A 20,044-nucleotide genomic window follows, 5' to 3' on the forward strand; every position below is an offset into this window, starting at 1 on the left:
TGCTAAGTTTCTCAACATTTCTCGTCAATTTTATCAAAGCTGTTTTCTTGTTTCATTGGTTGTAGTTGCAGTCTCTTGGTACATATGATTTTATATAACTTTTCACGAAAAAAACTATTTTTCATAATTCGTATGATTGAGCTAGACATGCCGTTGATTCTCCTCTGCCCATTCACCTTCCAGAAAAACTATTATTAAACTGGATATGTGAGTAGGGGTGGCGGCACTGTGCCGTGGAAAAAATTTTAAATATCTTTGGAAGGACCCTTATCACGCAAATTATGTCATCTCCACCCCATAAGACCATATAAGAGAATATGATGCCATTGTATATATTTTGCTATTAATATGAAAATTAATATAATATAAAATATCATTTTTTCTGCTGTAAGTGTAGTCAAAGTTATAACTGTAATACTGTTGTTCGGAACAAACATTGTCGGAATAGTTAATCTATCAAGAGTCTATTGAAGACCTGTTCTAGTTCATCCAAATCCAAGAATTAGGACCCACATCGCCTAGTTTCTTCGAGCACTAGCTGATCATTATAATACAGAAGGCATGATCAAAGTAGCACTATTTATTGAAGTATAATTTATGAGTTCAGATAATCTTTTAAAAGAAACTTCTTTCAGTGAATTTAGGATTTGTCTATTTCTATTTTTTTTCTATTCATTTTTTAATAGATAATAATAACAAATCGAATCATCAATCTCCATTTATTTCAAACAGTCCGAACCATATATTTAATAGGCAAATGATTTTCCTTCTCAGTCTATATCATTACAACCAAAACTACAAAATTTTCCTCGAAATCCTCTAGAAGTCTTTAGACAACCAAACTCGAATACCAATGTATTCAGACCAAATCCGAACAACAATAGATTCCCTAAACTATCGCCGATTTCAACATCGACGAAAAACAAATCAATTTACTCAGCCCAATAGACAATTTCCGTCCACAAATAGTAGATCCTCAAATAATCGTACCAATTTAAGAAGAACTTTATAACGTAGAATCTCAAGAAGATTACAACAATTCTTACTAGCCACATGGCTCCAACGACATTGATAATCATATCAGAGCCAACCGAAGATGGCGCAAAAAAAAAGAAAGCTACGACTCCAAAATTATATCATTTAACAATATAAAATCTAGCGAATCACCCTATATAGTTCTACTTAAATATATTCTGGAACTTTCAATCGACTCTGGCTCAAGTAGATCTTTTATAGACCCCGATATCGCTTTTAAATTGTACCCGAATGCAATTAGTAATGATCCTGTTGTAGTATCAACTGTAATTCAACAATCTTCTCATAAATATTGCGCTTACATAAAAGCATCAAAAATCTTTAGATTGCCAAACCCAACAAATTTGAAATTTTTATTTTCTAAATTTCATAACGTTTTCGACAGCACCATAGGTTTAAATAATATTATATTACTTCAAGTTAAGGTCGATTTTAAAACAGGGTACCTCATTCACCTTTTACTAGAATACAATTGTGTATAATGCAACAAGTGATAAAAATAAAAATAAGTGTTCATCAAGGAGATATGATTATTCCTTATATGAAAATAAACGATTCTGAAATTCCACAGTTTTAGCACAGCTAAAGAGGGTAATGCTTTGAGTACAATTTTAAATAAATCTACAAACTCTGTAACTCGAGATTTTTCAGAACTGTTTTTAGTTGAAAATTTGAACGAATCCGAGCATATGAACGAGGAAGAAAAGCAAAAAATCCTGTCACGAATATAGTGATATTTTTTATCGAGAAAATGAACCATTGACATTGATTAGTGAAATTCGACATCAAATATGAACGACTGACGAAGCACCGGTTTATACAAAAATTTACAGATATCCGTTTATACAGTAGGTTGCTAATCAGATAATCGGCCCTTCGAATTCACCATGGTCATTCAATATACACGATGTTTTAGCAAAATCAGATAATTGCCAATATTTTTCAACAATAGATCTAGCTAGTGAACTCTACCAAAAAGAGGTGAGAGAAAAAGATATTTGAAATCAGGATTCAATACGGAAAACGGATATTATCCCTATCCCAAGGCCCGATAGGTCAGGATCTCCCAGTAACGGATGCATCACGAACACTGAACGATTCAGAACAATCATATTAAACAATCGAGCAACAACGCTTAGCCGAATTTAAAACTTACACGTTGGAGAATAAAACTTGAAGAGTGACTATCAAATACTTGATCGATGCGGAAAATCAAAAAGTAACGCAGATTGTCTCCCAAAAATTGAAATCCACTCGAAAGATTCAAAATCTTTTTGGAATGACAACTCTTTTTGGCAAAACGTTGAAGAAATTTTAGGAGAAACTAATAATTATCATAATCAACCCAATTAAATCGATAAACCCTTAATACAGGGTGCTTGACGACGAGCTACATCGATATGGATATGGGAAAGTACTGGGACTAGTGTTCTGAAAATTTGCTTGCGTGGGTTTTCCGAATTGTTCGTTTCAGCTAAAACAATTTCAGTTCTCTGAAACTTCCGGTTATAACGGACATGGACCCAAACGTTATTTTAAACGGAATGCTATGATTTTTATTAAATTTTTGAAATCTACGCAAAATTTCAATACAACTTTATACAAGACATTGTATGCCTAAAGTTCACGATTTTTGAATTATTTCACATTTTCGAAATTTTTGGACACATTCAGTCCTCAACTAAAAAAACTATATTTCTAAGTTTAAGTAAGTAATATTTTTTGGGATTTGGACAAATAACACTCACAGATTTCAAAATCTGTGGAAAACTTGACAAAAATTTATATAGGGTGTTCTAAAAACTTCGAAAGTTTAATTTTTTCAAATAGGAAACTCCGATTTTTCTCTTCACCATTTGGATTCTACGCTCCAAATTAAAGGGACTTCTTTAGTAAATTCATATATCTCAAATCAACGGTTTTTGTAGAAACTTGAAAAAAACTGAAATTTTCATGGTTTTTAATTGTCCCCTGTCGATGGCGAACAACGAATAACAAAAGTTAAAGTGTCAAAAATTAAAATACTTTAGTCAATTAAAAAATATTAAAAAACACTACACTCAAGTGGCGTTTCGAATTTCTCGTGGTGAAAGAGTTCGAAATGGATTCCGAACTATTTCTTTTGTCTTCAAAATGAGTTAAAAGTTATTTACAAGTGCACTCCTTCGTGCTGATTACCACAGCTGATTCCAATTCAGATTGAGTGGGCGTAAAAAATTTTCTAATATTTCTAGATATCTGTTACATGAAATAAACAAAAATTTGAAGTAAAATTTACCCTCAAATTGAAATAGTGATATTACCATTCAAATTTTCGTCATAAAAATGTACCACCAGCATACTGTCATTTTTTATCGCAGCAAAAACATTGAAATTCCAGTACCTTCGAAACTGTTTTTCACGCAGCATATGAGGATTAGTATCACTCCAATAATGGGAGTAACGCCGGTTAAATATTCCATTCTTCTGAATTTTACACTCATCTGTCCAAGTTGAGTATTGTAAAAATCTTCGTCTTCCTGAGTTTTAATTAATATAAATTCACCAAAAGCAAAAAGATAATAAGAAGTACGTTTTATTCCATACCTCGACTACGCAATATTCTTTTATGGTAGCAGATGGTTCCGAAGTGGTACCGTCGGTGAAATATCAAGAAAGTGGAAAACATCAATCAGAAAAATTGTTGCAATTTGAATTTGAGGTTAAAAAAAAAAGATTTACGTCTACAGTTAAAAATTATATATTTCTGGTGAAATCCTGCAAGATGGGTTCAAATATGTTTAATTTAGAGAAACTGCTTGGAGGAAAAAATTTCGTGACATGGAAATTCAGTATGAAGGCGTACTTAGAACAAGAAGACCTATGATGCTGTGCCGAATATCCCGATGATTAACCTGTAGATGCAAGTAAAGACGTGAAAAGCCAAAGCTGATATTGTTGTTTGATCCACAAATTTACGTACATGTGAAGGAATGCAAAACTGCAAAACAAGTATGGGAAAATTTACAAAGGGCTTTTGATAACAACGGCTTAACCAGAGTAGGTCTATTTAAGGATCTGATAAATACTACATTGGAGTTGAGCAATAGTGTTGAAGACTATGTTAGAAAGATAGAAATACTGCTCACAAACTGCGTAAAATTGGATTTGGAATAAAATCAAATTTTCATTTTATCTGAATTCCAAGTAAAAATATAAAAAATAACTCACCTAATCAAATTTGTTGAATTCGCCTTCATGGTTTTCTAGTTACACAAAATATATCACGAAAATTTCTTTTACTTTTCACACTAAATGTGCGATTCTCAAATGTTTAAACAAAATCCCTACAAAATTCTACAAAATCATTCTCACTAGAACGATATTTTAAGAAAAACAGAAAAATACCAATCATTTATGTTTCCTAGTAGTTTTTCAAAAAAATTCCGTTCTTACAAACACATTTTTTTATAAAAACTTTGGAAAGTAGATCATATATATAAGGGTGAGCCATTAGTATTTGAGATTTAAAAAAAATTCATTTTCCTAGCTATTTAAATATCAATCATGGTTACAATTTAAACTTATTTACAGGACGCTCCCACCATTCTAAGAGGATTCTGATGTCTCATGATATCAAATGAATTTCACCAATTCATGTATAAAACTTTTTTATACCTAGTTATGTAATTCAATTTTTTAGAAGTTTCCATTTATATTTCCGTGATGGTGGACACATTATTTTATAAAAATATGTTTCCTCATTCTGACACAACTTTGGTCTTAATAAAAAAATAAATTGGTGTGAAAATAATGGACGCTATCTTCCTTCCAGTTATGTGAATAGGTGACAAAAAGTCAAGAGCCGAGACATACAATATAGTAGAAACCTAATATTGAAATGAGCTCAGTGTGAGCTTCTGTACACAGATGACGATGCTAGTGTTGAAAATCTAAACCAAATTTACGTTTTAGTTTTTTCAAAGAGAATAAGTGACGCAATTTGCTAATTTGTGCCCTGAGTAAATACTTCTGATTTCAAGATAAATTTCCGCCTTTCCATTTTGCATTCGTGAGTATTTCGTTAATCACCACAGAAATTTCCATATTCCAATTTTTTGAACTTTTTTTTTTATTTGGAGAACTTCAAATGCAAAATTTTCGAAAATAAACCGTCAGAAGTTAAGGATATGAAAGCTGCAAGGCAAACTTTGGTATTCCAAAAGCATATTAATAACTTCAATTTCTTTTTTATCTAGGCCCGTCCATTCACTCACAGCGTCCTGTAATTCTTGTGGACTTATGGACGGGTCCACCTCATATGACAGTGAAGACCGCCTCCCTTCTCTTCACCGTCATGTTATCAACATTTGCCCCCATTTTCTTTTTAATTTCCCCTTTTATCTTTTCAGCTGCTCCTTGGCCCTTCAGTTTTACTAGGAGGTCACCCTCGCCCGTTTTTCGGACGGACTCTACTTTTATCCCTAACTCCTCTACCTTAACATTTGTATTTATATTTTTCAGTACCTCCGTGAACATTTGGGAGCCAGTTTTTATGAACCAGTTCATATTTCCTTTCCTCCCACAAATTCTATTAATTTTCTAGCCTTTTTTTATTGACACCCTCCACTATAATTATTTTTATTTCTTTTTCTTCCCTCTCCTCCGCTAATCTCACCATTTCCTCTATTGTTCTATACCACTCCTCTTCTTCTTTTTCCCATTCCCCCCCTTACCATATAATTGTACCAGGTCCTTTCTCTATTTTTCGTTTTTAATTTATTTTTAATAATATCACATTGACCTGGTTCCAAATCATCCAGAACCCCCCACATTTCCTCCCTGATCCTTTTAATTGTCTCTATAGTGACTTCTCACTCCCTCTTTTTAGTTGTCCCCGCCTCCCTGAACATAATTGTTTTTAGTATCCCATTCCCACTACTTTCTTCTTTCGTCGATTCTTGTTCCTCGATTATCGTCGATTGTATCTCCTCCCCGCTCCTGTTTACCTTTTTATTTTTCTTTTGTCTTTCCAGTAGCTCCTCTTCAAATTTCCTACGTTCCTCTTCTTCCTCCCCCTTTCTTCTTACCTCTTCCTCTACCGTTTTCTTTTTCTCCTTATTTCTAAGTTTTTTGTTTTGATGTAAAAATTCCATGTGAATCCCACCAGTGGGGACGTGTGAATGTCCGAGGGGGCAGTGCGCCCTTACAACGGTAAGACAGATTACTCTGGGAGGTCGCCAGGTATCCCAGAGGCACCGTTTAAGACTGACTCACGCGCAGCCATACATCCCATAACCACGGTAGCTTGACAGCGTAGGATTACGGATTCTTTTCTCGAGGTTTATCCCTCTGTGTATTTTTGGTCCGCGGGCGATTATTGGGGAACGCATTTGTTCCTTTATTCATCACCTATCCGATAAGGTAGGTCGGTCATGTTTCCTCTTACAACAAATTGAGCGACTCGAATTCGAAAATTTTCAATCAACATAAAGTGACAATCGACCCCATTTGGCTCCAATGAATGCGAGAGATATCTTTATGTTTGCATTGAGCTACTCTCGATAGCTCGACACGTTTTTTCGATTGTTAAAACTTTTCTTTTCTTGTAGGATTCTTAAAGTCGCAAGATTAAGAATAGCTGGTTAAGAGCCGTAACGAACAGATAAAATGATTCACCTTGCTGCTGTTCACGTTAAAAAACTTGAAATGCTCAAAAACAAGATATTTATTGGTTCACAGTACGAGTACTCTCCGAACTTCTCAAGCACAGAGGACAATTTCTTTTTATCACTTTTATCTTCAAATTCTATGCCCTCATAGCCCAAGAAGAACTTTGACTTCGTTCGTTTTGTTGGATTTGCCACTAGTTAGCATGTAAAGTTCGAATTTTTGTTTTTTGAAACAATATGTTCACAAAGAAACTGTGATAATAGAGATTTTGAGTGAAAACACCCAAAACTATTGAGTAAATTCTATCCAGCAATATTTTCCGATGTCACTCTCGTGTCTTAAGTTTTTTCTACGCACTCTCTACCTGCTGTAACCGTGTACTGCGATCAACCGCGTTTTCCGCTACCTTGCCACCTTTACAAGATTTTCCGCACACAATTGTAATTACAAAGTTTGTTTTCCAATCACGCTTCGATTTTTACCGTATGCCACCATGTAAAAAGAGACAGCAAAGACTGTAATAATTATAAAGGAATATCTTTGTTATGTACAACGTTAAAGCTTTTTGAACAAATTATTGAAGAGACTGTGAGCTAAAATAGAACCAACTTTGAAAAAGACAAAAAGTGGATTTCAAAAAAGCAAAAGCACACAAGATCATGTGATCACAATACGACCGTACATTCTCTAGTTGACAGGGCATTGGATTGATCTCATTGATCTAATGATCGAATACAATTCAGCCGCGCAGCACATGTTTTGTAGTGGCAACTTCTGTCATACATAATATTGACAATTGATAAAAGAAATCGTATGTAGGAAAATGTTCTTGGTGGTAAGCATATTATTTTCTATTTTAATCATTTTATATTTTTGTTTCAGCTTTTCATTTCCTATTACGAGGAGTAGGCGGATTGAGGCATTGGAATCAACCAGGAAAAAGGTGTGATTCGTTGCGTGGAGTAGGCAGATTGCGACCACAAATATAAATGAATATCCACCCTATCCCCACCTTTCTCTTGATAATGGATCCAAAGTGGAAACCGAAACGTCGAGAATTTTTAAAATTCTAACACGGTTTAATCTGTGAACTTAGTTCTTTTGTTCATAATCCTGACCGCGGAAACTTAAAGAAGTTCGTAACTAATATATTGGGAAGAATTTGATTTGAATCTGATATAGAATAAAACTTTATTTTATTGGATTTTTCAATTTGCATACATAAGTCGATTCGGCGAAACCATATCAGAGGATTGGATGATATCAAAAAACTATAAAATTTCTTGAATTGCAACTTTATTTTTTCTCTGGCATATAATCTGTATACAATAAAGCAGTTTCCAAATATGAAAAATATATATTTACGATCTAGGTGAATTTGCAAAACAAAGACATTTTTTACACAGGCTTGAAGTAGTAAACATACACAGTATAATATTACCATTCTAATCTATTTTCCTTATTTGTAGGCATTTTTAGGGATGGAATTTGAAGGTAAATTATACTTGTAAATTTTTTAAAAGTAATAATCATATTTACATAATGGTACAGTATGTGATAAATTAGAAGAGATTTTTATTTATATAAATATGAAACCTCAACAACTACATCTGTACTCGAATTTCTGCGATCAATTTACAATAAAAATAATTAGAACTTTTTTTTCAAGAATATCTGAGAGCTGGTCTCTAATGTATTTTTGGCAGGGTCGATGTAGTTGCAACAATACCTACAATTTCTTATTGAAAAATTATATTCAACATTACATAATATTGAATATAGCGAAATTGGAAGATTTAGTTGGTAGTAATTACCTATGTAAACTCGAGTATTTTATTTAAAAAATAGGAGGTTGGTGTATTATGTAAATGTAATTTTTTTTGGCTAAGAGTCTCGTTCAAATTTGAACTTACTGCCTTTTGTAATGTATTCTCTAATAACATGATAATTTTCTTCAAGCGACAATATTTCTCTCATTTTCATATTTGTTGTAATCTCCCGCGCATAGTATACTAAAGTATTTGGTACAGCAGGATAAGGGAATCTATCTATTTTAAATGTATATAGTAGGACATTATTATTTTTACAATGTAAATATTAGATATCACGATTTTGTTTTAAAAATTTTACACCATTGTCTTAAGTACGGTGATCTTGCAGGCTAGTGGAAACATTCATGGTTTCACATCCAAAGTTGAGAAAATATTGTTGGTCATCGAAGCTGCGTCGTCGGTGTTACAGTAAAATAACATCCAAATAATTATCCAAGCTCCAGCCCTGCAGGGGAAAATTCCTATATCAGATCCATCTCCAAAATAAAACCATATCAAACTTCAAAATTCCCTTTTCTATCAATAAAAATTCCAACAATATTCTGTTTTCCTCTGTCTGCAGCTCTGCAGAGTTGGAACTGAGTGTCTTTTTCGGGTACGTTATTTAAAATGCTATTTATTTTGAAGCAAGTTGAATTCTATTTTTCACTAACGAATTTATTTTTGGAGCTTTGAGCTTGTCACAATCCTCTGAACATAATTTCATTCCCAGATGATGAATACATAAGTGTTTTTCGAGCCTTGAGAGTCCAAGTTCCCGTCCCCATGATTTTGTCACAAAAAAGGTTCATAGATTTTGTTTTCTAATCATTTATTATTATATACATACATTTATGTACAGATAGATAGATAGGTAGTTAAATAGTTAAAACAAAAACTATTATGTTGGAACTCTATTAATCTATAAGTGCGAGCTTTAGGGAAATGTTTTTCTAATTATTAGGGAAACTACATATAAATTGAGCAATGAGATACAATTGATAGCGTAACTCGTACCATGTATGAAACATGTTTATTATAAATTAAAAGGGAAAATTACTTACGTTCCATTTAAAGATGATTTCCTAGATGTTAACATCTGGAGTGCGCTGTAGTAAAGGGTGAATGTTCATGGTAAAAGATGAATTTGCCGGTATTGAGGTTGATAATTGGATTTTAATTTATCGTCTTGACGATTTTTTTATATTTTTAATTTTGCCTTTCAAGTTTGTAAATAACGGGGATAGTGTATCCTCTAATTTATGACATAGGTACATTGATGTTGTGTTTGGATAGGATATATTTTAGTTTGTCAGATAATTGATTTGTCTAATGTAAAGCTATGTATGTATTATATTTTCTTCTTGGTTTGATTTGTTTGTGAATATAGATTTAAGTTATTATTATTATTATGAAATCTATATAAACGTTATTCAATAATTTTATTAATTTGGTTTGAAGGATATTGATTAATATTTAGTGAGGTAGTTTCAAGTTTTTTAATTAATTCAGAGTGAACTTAGTTTTGTAGCCCTAACTGATAATCCTATAATGTTTGTGTTTTTGAATGGTGTGAATTATAATTTAGATATCGACCACACCATGTTTCTTTCGTATATAATTTTATTATCGTTGGTTTTAATGAGTGTCATATCTAGAAAATTTATATAGAAATTGTTTTCTATTTCTATTGTGAATTGGATTTTAGGGTTAAATATATTAAAAGTATTTAGGAAATCATCAAATTCATCATATGGTCAGTCGGAGAGGCCACTCACCAATCGGATAACCTCTCATAAAAGCGATATCAAATTATATTTCGATAGGTGTTCCTTACCCACACACTCTTTTCATGAATTACTTTCTACGAATTATGAATCTGCTAAAGTTTTGACAACTGAGAACAACTACAAAAACGTCTATTTTTAGAAATATATATTGCCTAAAATGATCAAAGTATTGATAAAAAAACTGATTTAAATAACCTTAGTGTAATCTATGCATATCTTTTCAATTTTGAGAAAACTATATTCTATAAAAGAAATTCAGCACCATTTAACTAACCTTACCTAACTTTTAAAAATATAATGTAATTTACAATTTAACAAATAAATATTCAGCTTCATTCATAACGACCTAACCTAATCTAACCTACAAAAATTCAATTTCATTCATAATTCAACCATTGAATATTTGGATAACAACCAGAATCAGTATTTATTATTTATTTCACGAGTCTTTTTGTAAATAATTTTTGACACTTATGATTCAATGATTTTATTAAACAATGATAATCAACACGCTCCAATCCTAAACTAGTTAATATAAGTAATTTTTAATATAGTTCTTTTATATTCTACTAAGAATATAATTAATAATCTACTAATATATACAGGTATATATTTATATTTATATATATATATATATATATATATATATATATATATATATATATATAAATATGTATAAAGTAACCACTCCTCAGCATTTACATGAGTTATTATGTAAGATATGTATGTGCACTGAAAATTCATTAAGGGAAATATAATAAAAACGAGTTCTTCCATGGGAAGAGATGATCAGCTCTTAGAATTGATAGAATTATATAAAATTTTATTAAAACATTAGGGAAAATGATTTTCAATAATTATACCTTCTCGCTATATATTTGTATTTAAAAAAGTTGTCAAATTTACAAGTAAAACTGTATATAAAAATACAAGATCGTTTACTTTTTAGTTATATGAAATACCTTTTTATTGTTTAAATTTATCTATGCAATATTTGCCTTTTTATCTTTCACAAAAATACTAAGTTTATTAACGGATTCAAGCATCTATATTGAATGGCTGTACTAGGCATGATACTACCGGTAGTTCGCCATAGTCGTGACTATCGAATTTTTCAATGTTTTCGTAACTCCCTGGATCGTCTTGATAAGCAGAGACACTATTCCATTAGAACAGCGTGACTATTTTCACAAATATTATTAAATTATGACTTATTTGTACTTCTTTTTGCCATTTTATAAAATTCATATTGAATGTCACTTACTGGAAAAAGAAGGTGAAAAGATCTTTCGCAATTTTCCAGTCAGTTCGTGAGATTGGTCATCTTACGGTGACATAACTTTCAAGTATTCGTTTGTTTCTTTTCTTTTTAATGTTAATATTTGTTAATATTGATATTAATTTCCCATTTTATTTCAGTTTTACAATAATTTGTTGGATTCTTGATGATACATTTTTTATTTCCAAATTCTTTTTAAATTGATTTTTAAAATGTAATTATTTATTTCACAAATTTCTTTTTCTTCTAGTTAAGTTCACTTTTAGATTTTGTTGACACATTGATTTTAAATTAGTTATTAATATTGATAAACATCAATCATATGAAGAGGTTAAATATTAGGTACACTTTTATAAACAATAATCTCGTATTGTGTAAAAGTTTTCAAATTTAATAAATTCACACAATCTATTTGGTTTTGGATATAAAAAAGATAAAAACTTCCAAACATTATATATTTCTATCCAATCATCTCTAGATTGAATAATCAGAATAGGGAGTCAGAACACACTGTGTAATATATAACATTAACGTCGTCAATAAACTTTAATACAAACAAACGTTAAATAGATTGATTCCTATTAACATTTCTGAAAAATATTTATGATAAAACTGAAGTCATCGTGGAGTAGAATAAGTTTTTGTTAACTATGCAACACTGTTATAATAGTCCAAATTTTAGAAAAAAATTTTTGTTAATAACCTAACATTTATTCAAAGATTCTTTTGTTCTAGGAAAATGAAGTATAATTTCGTAAATGATTTTTTCCCAGAACTACGGTGTGGAGTTGGTATTAATCATTTAAGACAGTATTATGAAAAACTTGAAGGCACATTGTTGTGACTTTTGCTTTTTTCAAATCAACCTAATTTCAAATTCCAAGGTGTGCCTTGTACATTTTACATTCATTTGCATTGAAGCAACGTTTTCTAATCTGTAGTTTCTCTTAGAAATTTTAGGCGTCATCTAATAAGTATATAATTTAGGGGAATTTGACTTTACTGCGTATCACATTAGAACCCACAAATGAATCAATCAAAGTTCCAGGCATAAGCAAGATCAGTAAAGGATTTAGTTACCGAAAGCAATATCAATACGCCCGTCTATTGAGGCAATATCTACTTATTGAAAAAATTAGGCCCATTTGAAGAATACAAAGAAATTTCAATTAACGATATCTGAATGATGAATTTAAAAAGTTTCTAAGTTTGGAAAAAAGAGCTTTAAAATATTGTGACTTTGATTTGGAATAACTTTATTCACAATTCTCAAATAGAACCAAAAATCATATCTTTTCAGAGATTATTAATCTTTAACAACGCGCGCTCAATATTTCAACACAAGTACACGCGTGGTGTATTTTGTTCACCACCAAAACAATAAATGAAAAAGAGTTAAATAAGAAGAAATGTGTATGCTATAATTTTACTCATCAAAACTTTTTATAAAAATTGATGAAAAATCTTTGAACAAATAAAAAAAAAAAAAGAAAATATGCATTTTTACAGAAATTATACCTTACGAAGAATACTTTATTACAACTACACACTAAATTTAATCTGTTATGTCTCCGTTATTGTTGCATTACTGTATTTGCATAATCCTTTGCACAACGATCTATTACCTGCGAGTATTATCAATTAAAATTCAATTAATTGACTTTTAGTAATGCATTTCTTTTAAATCTTATGGAAATTAAAACTACAGCACTTTACAACAGTTTATTTGAAAGATTTGAAAAGTCACAGTTGCTGCTGATTGCTAAGCCGCACCTCTACGCACCCAGGTGTAAGCAGGTATGATTTCATAAAAACTTCTCGTTCATTATGTATATTAATTTCATTTACACCACATTAAAGCTAATTTTTTTCTGTAATTAATTTTATGAAGGTGCTTGTAAAAAAACCGCAAATCGAAGTTTCCTTAATTGAAAGTATTGGAAATAAAGTGACAGAGAGTGATGCTACTGGTTAGACAAGGATGCCAGCTGTACGCGTTTTTTGATCTATTGCGCATGCCTCGATAAATTGTTGAAACACTCTAATTTAATGCTCTAAAAAAATAAACAGATAAAATATTAACATTAAAAAAATAATTAAATAATAATAATAAAGTTGGATAGGTACATAATCTAACAAAAATTTGACTTTATGAAGTTTTGTTTAGTAATTTCCAAAAGCATATTAAGTAGCATAGCTTTTATTTCAAAGTAAAAAATCTAATTTGTTAAAAAAAATACTTATCAAAAAAAACCTTGATCATTTATCTGAAAGAAAATTTTAATATGTAAGTTTTGTTTAAGCTCTAATATTTTATTTATATTTTCACTACAGACACAAATGACAAATTATTGACGCAATATCGGATGATTGTAAAGTTTTAATGATAAGTGCAGCAGGCATTTAGCGTCCTTGTTTAACCAGTAGCGTCGCGCACTCACTCTCTGTCACTTACACACTGTATTACTAATAGTCAATGAATTAGATTTTAATTAATAGTACTCGCGGTAATTTTTAATTGGTACCTTATGAAAAATACATTCTTCCACTTGTAAAAATACTTCCAAATGAGATTTTGATTGTGTACATTCTTCATGTCATAATTTTGCATCGGGATCTTAGATTATTAGGAAAAGTCTTATAAATTTTTGAACTTCATTAATGTGCGTCGTGTTATATATAATTTGGCTTTTTATGTTTATTCCAGCTATGTTTAATAGTTGGAAAAATATCGCCCGTGGCCATCTTCTTGTCCTAGACACAGAATACGTACTACACATTTGTATCCACCCCTCATTTATTGGAATTGTAGTCCATAACAATCTCCGGCTTCTTTTCAGTATTAATTGCAGAATCATCATGCATAGTAGAAAGGAGTATAACTGGTCTATTTTTTTTGCACTTATGACACAATAGTGACGTCTTTTTGGAACCCAAAGAAATATTATTTCGTTTTACTGGATAAAAACTCTGATGGCAGTTCTCTTTTATTTTTTGTCATTGTTCTAACAATAGTTGTTTTATATAAAAAAATTCACGGCAAAAGGGTAGCGTGTATAGCAATTGTCGTATGTCAAATTTCTATTCTTTCCTTTCCATGGTTGCAGTAAATGATGCGTTATATTATCTAGTGTCTTTGATTTCCTATATGGACTTTCTGGTTGTTGACCACAATAAATTTCCAAATTATTTTCATGAAAAGTTTTAGAGTCGCACAATACAAACACTTTTACGCCATACTTGGAACGTGTTAAGGACACTTCAATGATAGGTTGGATACCAAGGTTATTTACTTTCTGTTTACTGTAAATGGTGTATTTTTTACACCAGCGCGTGTAGTTGATTCTTAACAAATTCGATGTGTTAGAGTAATTACTTCGAAAATGATTCGCAACTTTTCTATAAAAACTACGATTTCTTTCTAGACCTGTACAATTAGATTGACCAGTTCATTGCAGTACACCTATATTAAGATAGACAAAGTAGATAGTAGAGAAATTATGAAAAACAATTTAAGTTTAACTTATTATTGATAGATGTCTGATTCAAAGTAAAAAAATAAATATCTTACTAATATAAATATTTTGCAAAATATATATTTCTTGAAGTTTAATGTCCACTTTTTTCCCATAATGTAATCTTGGAAGATACATTCAACTATGTGTGCAATGTTGGGTTTGATATGTACCAGAATGTTGTTTCTAGATCAATGTAGTCATAAGAACATTTCAAGATATGTCACATATCATAGTGGCCATATTAAATCTTGAATTGTAACTTTGAACAATTTTGTTTCAGTAAGTTATGAGAACCCATTAAAAAATATTTGCTTCTTCAGCATCAGTTCCAATGAGTGTTCTCCAAGACAATGCGTTGCAATCAATTAGAATTTGTGAGTCAATATTAGCATGAGATCGTTTTGGTTTTTGATTCCAAAGTATTGTTTTATTTTGCTGTAGAAGGATATTGTTAGGGACTTATTTGACTCTAGAATATTCCAATTTGTAATCTGTTGCTATAGCTGCTATTGAATAAATATTAAATAAAAAATAAACTGGTCTGTAATTTATGAACAGAGCTGTGATTGCGTTTACATTTCTACAAGTTAGATAATAAATATATTTCAAACTAGATTTTCGATTTATACATACATTTATTTACATCTCCAAGTAAATATTGTTTTACCACGGTCAGTAATTTGTATAACCATTTCTTTTATAAACAAATTATTATATAATATAAATCATTCAGTTGTTGGTATCTATCTAATCGATAGTTTTTTGGAATTTTTTTCGTTAATGTGCTTTAAACTTTACATTATTCTTATATAAATCCTCAAGTATTATGACCAATTACATTAATTCATTCAGATTCAAGTAAGATCTTGGGTAATATTTCTAAGAGATTATAATCCAAGAGACGTAGATGGAAAGGCTAGGGCTATACACCGTAGGCTACGCAGATGACGTTGCAATGCCACGACCCTAAAATAATGAGTTGGAAAAAGATCTTAAGTTCATCAAGGAATGGTGCACGTCCAGATCCTCGAGGGTTAACCCCATTATAATTGAGACGGCACTAATTACAAAAAGGGGTAATTGTCTCTGACAGCTCCCTCGATTTTTAAAACAGAATATATTTCTTCTAGTGAAATGCTTGCATTTTTGGTCCGCACAATACTAGTTGGCAAAAAGTGGGGCTTGAAACTCGCTGTGGTGAGATGGATATGTACGGCTTTATCTTGGGTATTATTCTGATAGGCAGAACTGAGGAGATAACACCCCTGATTGTTTAATCTAAAAGAGCCCGTATGGTATACAGATGAGTCCAAGACACAATTGGGAGCGAAGGCCCGAGAACGGAGAAGACTTGAAGGCTTGGACTCCCTGCCACAATCTTTCAAGCAGAGATTATCGCAATTTAGGCCTGTACTGGATTCACAATCACCCAAAAGCAAAGAGACAAACATATATATATATATCTACTGTGACAACATACAAGCTCCTGAGTCATTCAGAATATTGGTTATCACCTTTTGGTCCTAAACTGTAATGAGCGGCTAAGAAACTTATTATGAAATTGTACTAATCAACAGAAAATACATCAATTCTGGCAGAATGGAGAATAAGGGAATCGCCATTCAAACACCGAAAACAAATCTAGTATTTTTCACCATTTTCATTTTATAGTAGGTTTTAGTTGTAACATTTGAGCAGAATGAAATAATTACATCAAGTTCACAAAATAATTTACAAGAAAACTAACACACATTATCAATTTGAGTAGTTTCTTTTCATACAAAAAAATCATCTTCAATCAATATCCAAATTTTACGATGTTTAACACATAAAAAAGAACAATATGAATTCTGGAGATATTATACAGATATTAAAAAACAGTAAATCTCAATTAAGCAGATTTAAAACATTTCTTCAACTCTCAAGGGTATTAAAAACAATTGAATCTATACTGGATTCTTTTAATGATTTGTATATTAAATCTATTAATATTTTAGAAAACAATAATATTCGCATGGACAATTTCAAGAGAATTATTTTAAAATTGATTCATATGCATAAATAACCGGTGAGGAGCATTCACACAAAATTAGTATTTTACACTCTGAAATTGCAAATAAGACACCCAACAATTCAAGTAAAATTAACTTGCAGGTCATTTATCTGCCTGTATTTATAAGCGAACCAGAAAGTATTTACAGTTTTATGATAAATTGAAAACACAGCCTGGAAGATTTTTAAGGAACGATTTCAAAATGACAAACTAAAAGTGCACAATCATATTCGCGCTTTATTAGAATTACCAATAGTTCAGAAAAAATCATTTTCTCAATTAAGAAAATCAATTTTGAGGTCAACAAAATTTTACACATATTGAAATAAGTGGGGTTCAATTTTGATATATTTAATATAATCCAAGTTAGTAGGCAGTAATCCAAAACGTCAATAGGAGTCAGAGAGAATATGCATAAAAAAGTATTACCGTCTGTTGATCATGTTCTAAAATTTCCTGCATAGAGATGAGTAATGTTTAGAAACTTTATATACAACGAAAGAAAATAATTCAGTAAGTTTTAATAAATCACAAATAAAAGAATCATTCATTCCTAAACCAAACAAATAAAAGCGTAAAATGTACTTATTATAACGATGCCCATTTATTTTCTATATGAAATTTTTGGCAAAATCATTCAAATGTCGGTATTGAAATTAAGAGATTGAAACTGTGTGTAAACTGTTTTTGATCCAATCTAAGAGTTGGTGGAAGACTAACTAATTCAGTCCTAAGCTATGCACAAAAACATCCTATCATATTACCAGACAAGCACAGGATTACGGAGCTCATTATAAAACAAAAACAATGTAAAAATCTACGCCGGAGTACAAACTATATTACGTCTCAAATATTGTCTTATCAACGGAAAAAATGCAGTTAAGACGTTTATTAAGAATTGCATATGTTGTTTCGAGCTAAAACCGAAGACTAAAAATTTCTTGACTGGGAATTTAGCTAGATCACGAGTGAGGCAACCAGAACGAGCTTTCGCGCAATGCGGAGTAGATAATGCAGGTCCTATTTTGATTAAGGCAAATACGTTACGTGATTCAAATGTAGTCAAAACCTAACCTATATTTTCATATTTGTTTGTTTCGCGGTTAAAGCCGTTCACATAGAACTAGTTAAATATCTGTCAACAAATAGTTTTGTCAACGCTCTCAAAAGGTTCATTTCTCGATTAGGCAAAATTTTAAAGATACGAATTTTGAAGGCGAATAATTATTTCGTTGATAATATTTTCTGATTTTAAACATAATGATAACGTCACAGAATTTTTAGCTCAGGAAAAAATTTATTGGCATTTTAATCTACCGAATACCCCTGACATGGTGGGGATTATGGGAATTTGCTGTAAACTTAACCAAATACGCAGAGTTCAGTTTCTTATGAATAATCACACACTGTTTTAACACAGATTGAAGCATGTATCACTCCCGGTATTCACAACTCTTTCAAACAATCTTAACGACCTATTACTTTTGACACCATCATATTTTTTAATTGGTGATTCATTAAAGGCTATGCCATAAGAGAAATTTGATTAATTGTAACGAAAGTATATTATCTACATACAATAGACTAGAGCAGCTTTTGCAACAGTTTTGGAGACGCTGGTCAAGATATTACCTAGCATAGCAACAATCTCGAAATAAATGGAAAAATGAGGTTACTAACATTGTTAAGATACATTCGTTGGTTATATTGAAAGATGATAATACAGCACCTTCACATTGGCCTCTGGCTCGTGTAACAGAACTTCACCCAGCACTAGATAGTATCGTTAGAGTAGTATTGGTGAAAACATCCTCTGGAATGATAATCAAGAGGTTCATAGCAATAATCTGTGTTATGGTCACTATAGAGTGAATATTCAATTTTTTTGTTTTGTTACTTAAAAATTACGTTAAATTTGATCATTGTAAATTGTTTTGAAAAGGCACTTTTCAACGCGGGCGGCTATGTTAGCGCCTTATTGTGTATTGGCGCTGTTATGAATTCATGCGCAAGGGTGAGTTTAGTTTTATGGACAATGCAGAGTATATAGAGTAAAGCAACAAGTGAACAAGCAAGTGTCAGACCCCATTGTATTATCTTTAATATATTTCATTAATAAACTGCATGAAATAGCACAACTCAATTGGTCCTTTGAAAGAAAAATTATTTCACTAACATACAGGGAAAAATATATATACTTCTCAGTGCATAATTATTTTACAAAGTACTGACCGACACTGAAATCAAACAAAATAATCGTTTCCTCATCATACAGAAGAGAAAATTAGGATGGATTGTTACTGGAGAAACATCATGGGTTAATGGGAAACAGTTCAAGAAATAGACAAACTGCAATTTATCAACTATTTCAATTCCAGATCAACTGAAACAATTTTGTTTAAATAAACAATCATGAAAGTTTTAGTAAAGGAGAAGAGTGTGAAAGAGAATTTTTAAAAAACTGGAGTAAGATAAAAAGGGAAGATTTGTTTTGCCCTTGGTGAATCGTTCGACATAGCATTTTTATCGAATGGAAAGAGAACTAGAAAAAATCCAACAAGGAAACAGTTTTACCAAAATTTTGTGGATGAGTATTACAAATTCAGACACATGTCACCCGTCACTCAAGATGATAACGCACCAACACAAGTGTGCTACCTACCATATCATGGAGTCATGAAGATCAATGGTAGGCAACCGTAAAATGTTTCAAACCGCTTCTTGAGAAAGTAATCAATAATCAAGTGTCCAATTTCAAACATTTCATGAAACTTACTACTCAAATAGAAACCGTCTTGAATCTCACGTCCTCTAACATCCCTTTCCTCAGATCCGCCAGAGTATCAACCGCTTGCCCCAGGCCACTTCCTGGCTAATTTGCTCCATTGACAGCATTCCCAGCACCT

This window comes from Diorhabda sublineata, chromosome X (genome assembly GCF_026230105.1).
Source record: "Diorhabda sublineata isolate icDioSubl1.1 chromosome X, icDioSubl1.1, whole genome shotgun sequence".
Classification (NCBI taxonomy): Eukaryota; Metazoa; Arthropoda; class Insecta; order Coleoptera; family Chrysomelidae; genus Diorhabda; species Diorhabda sublineata.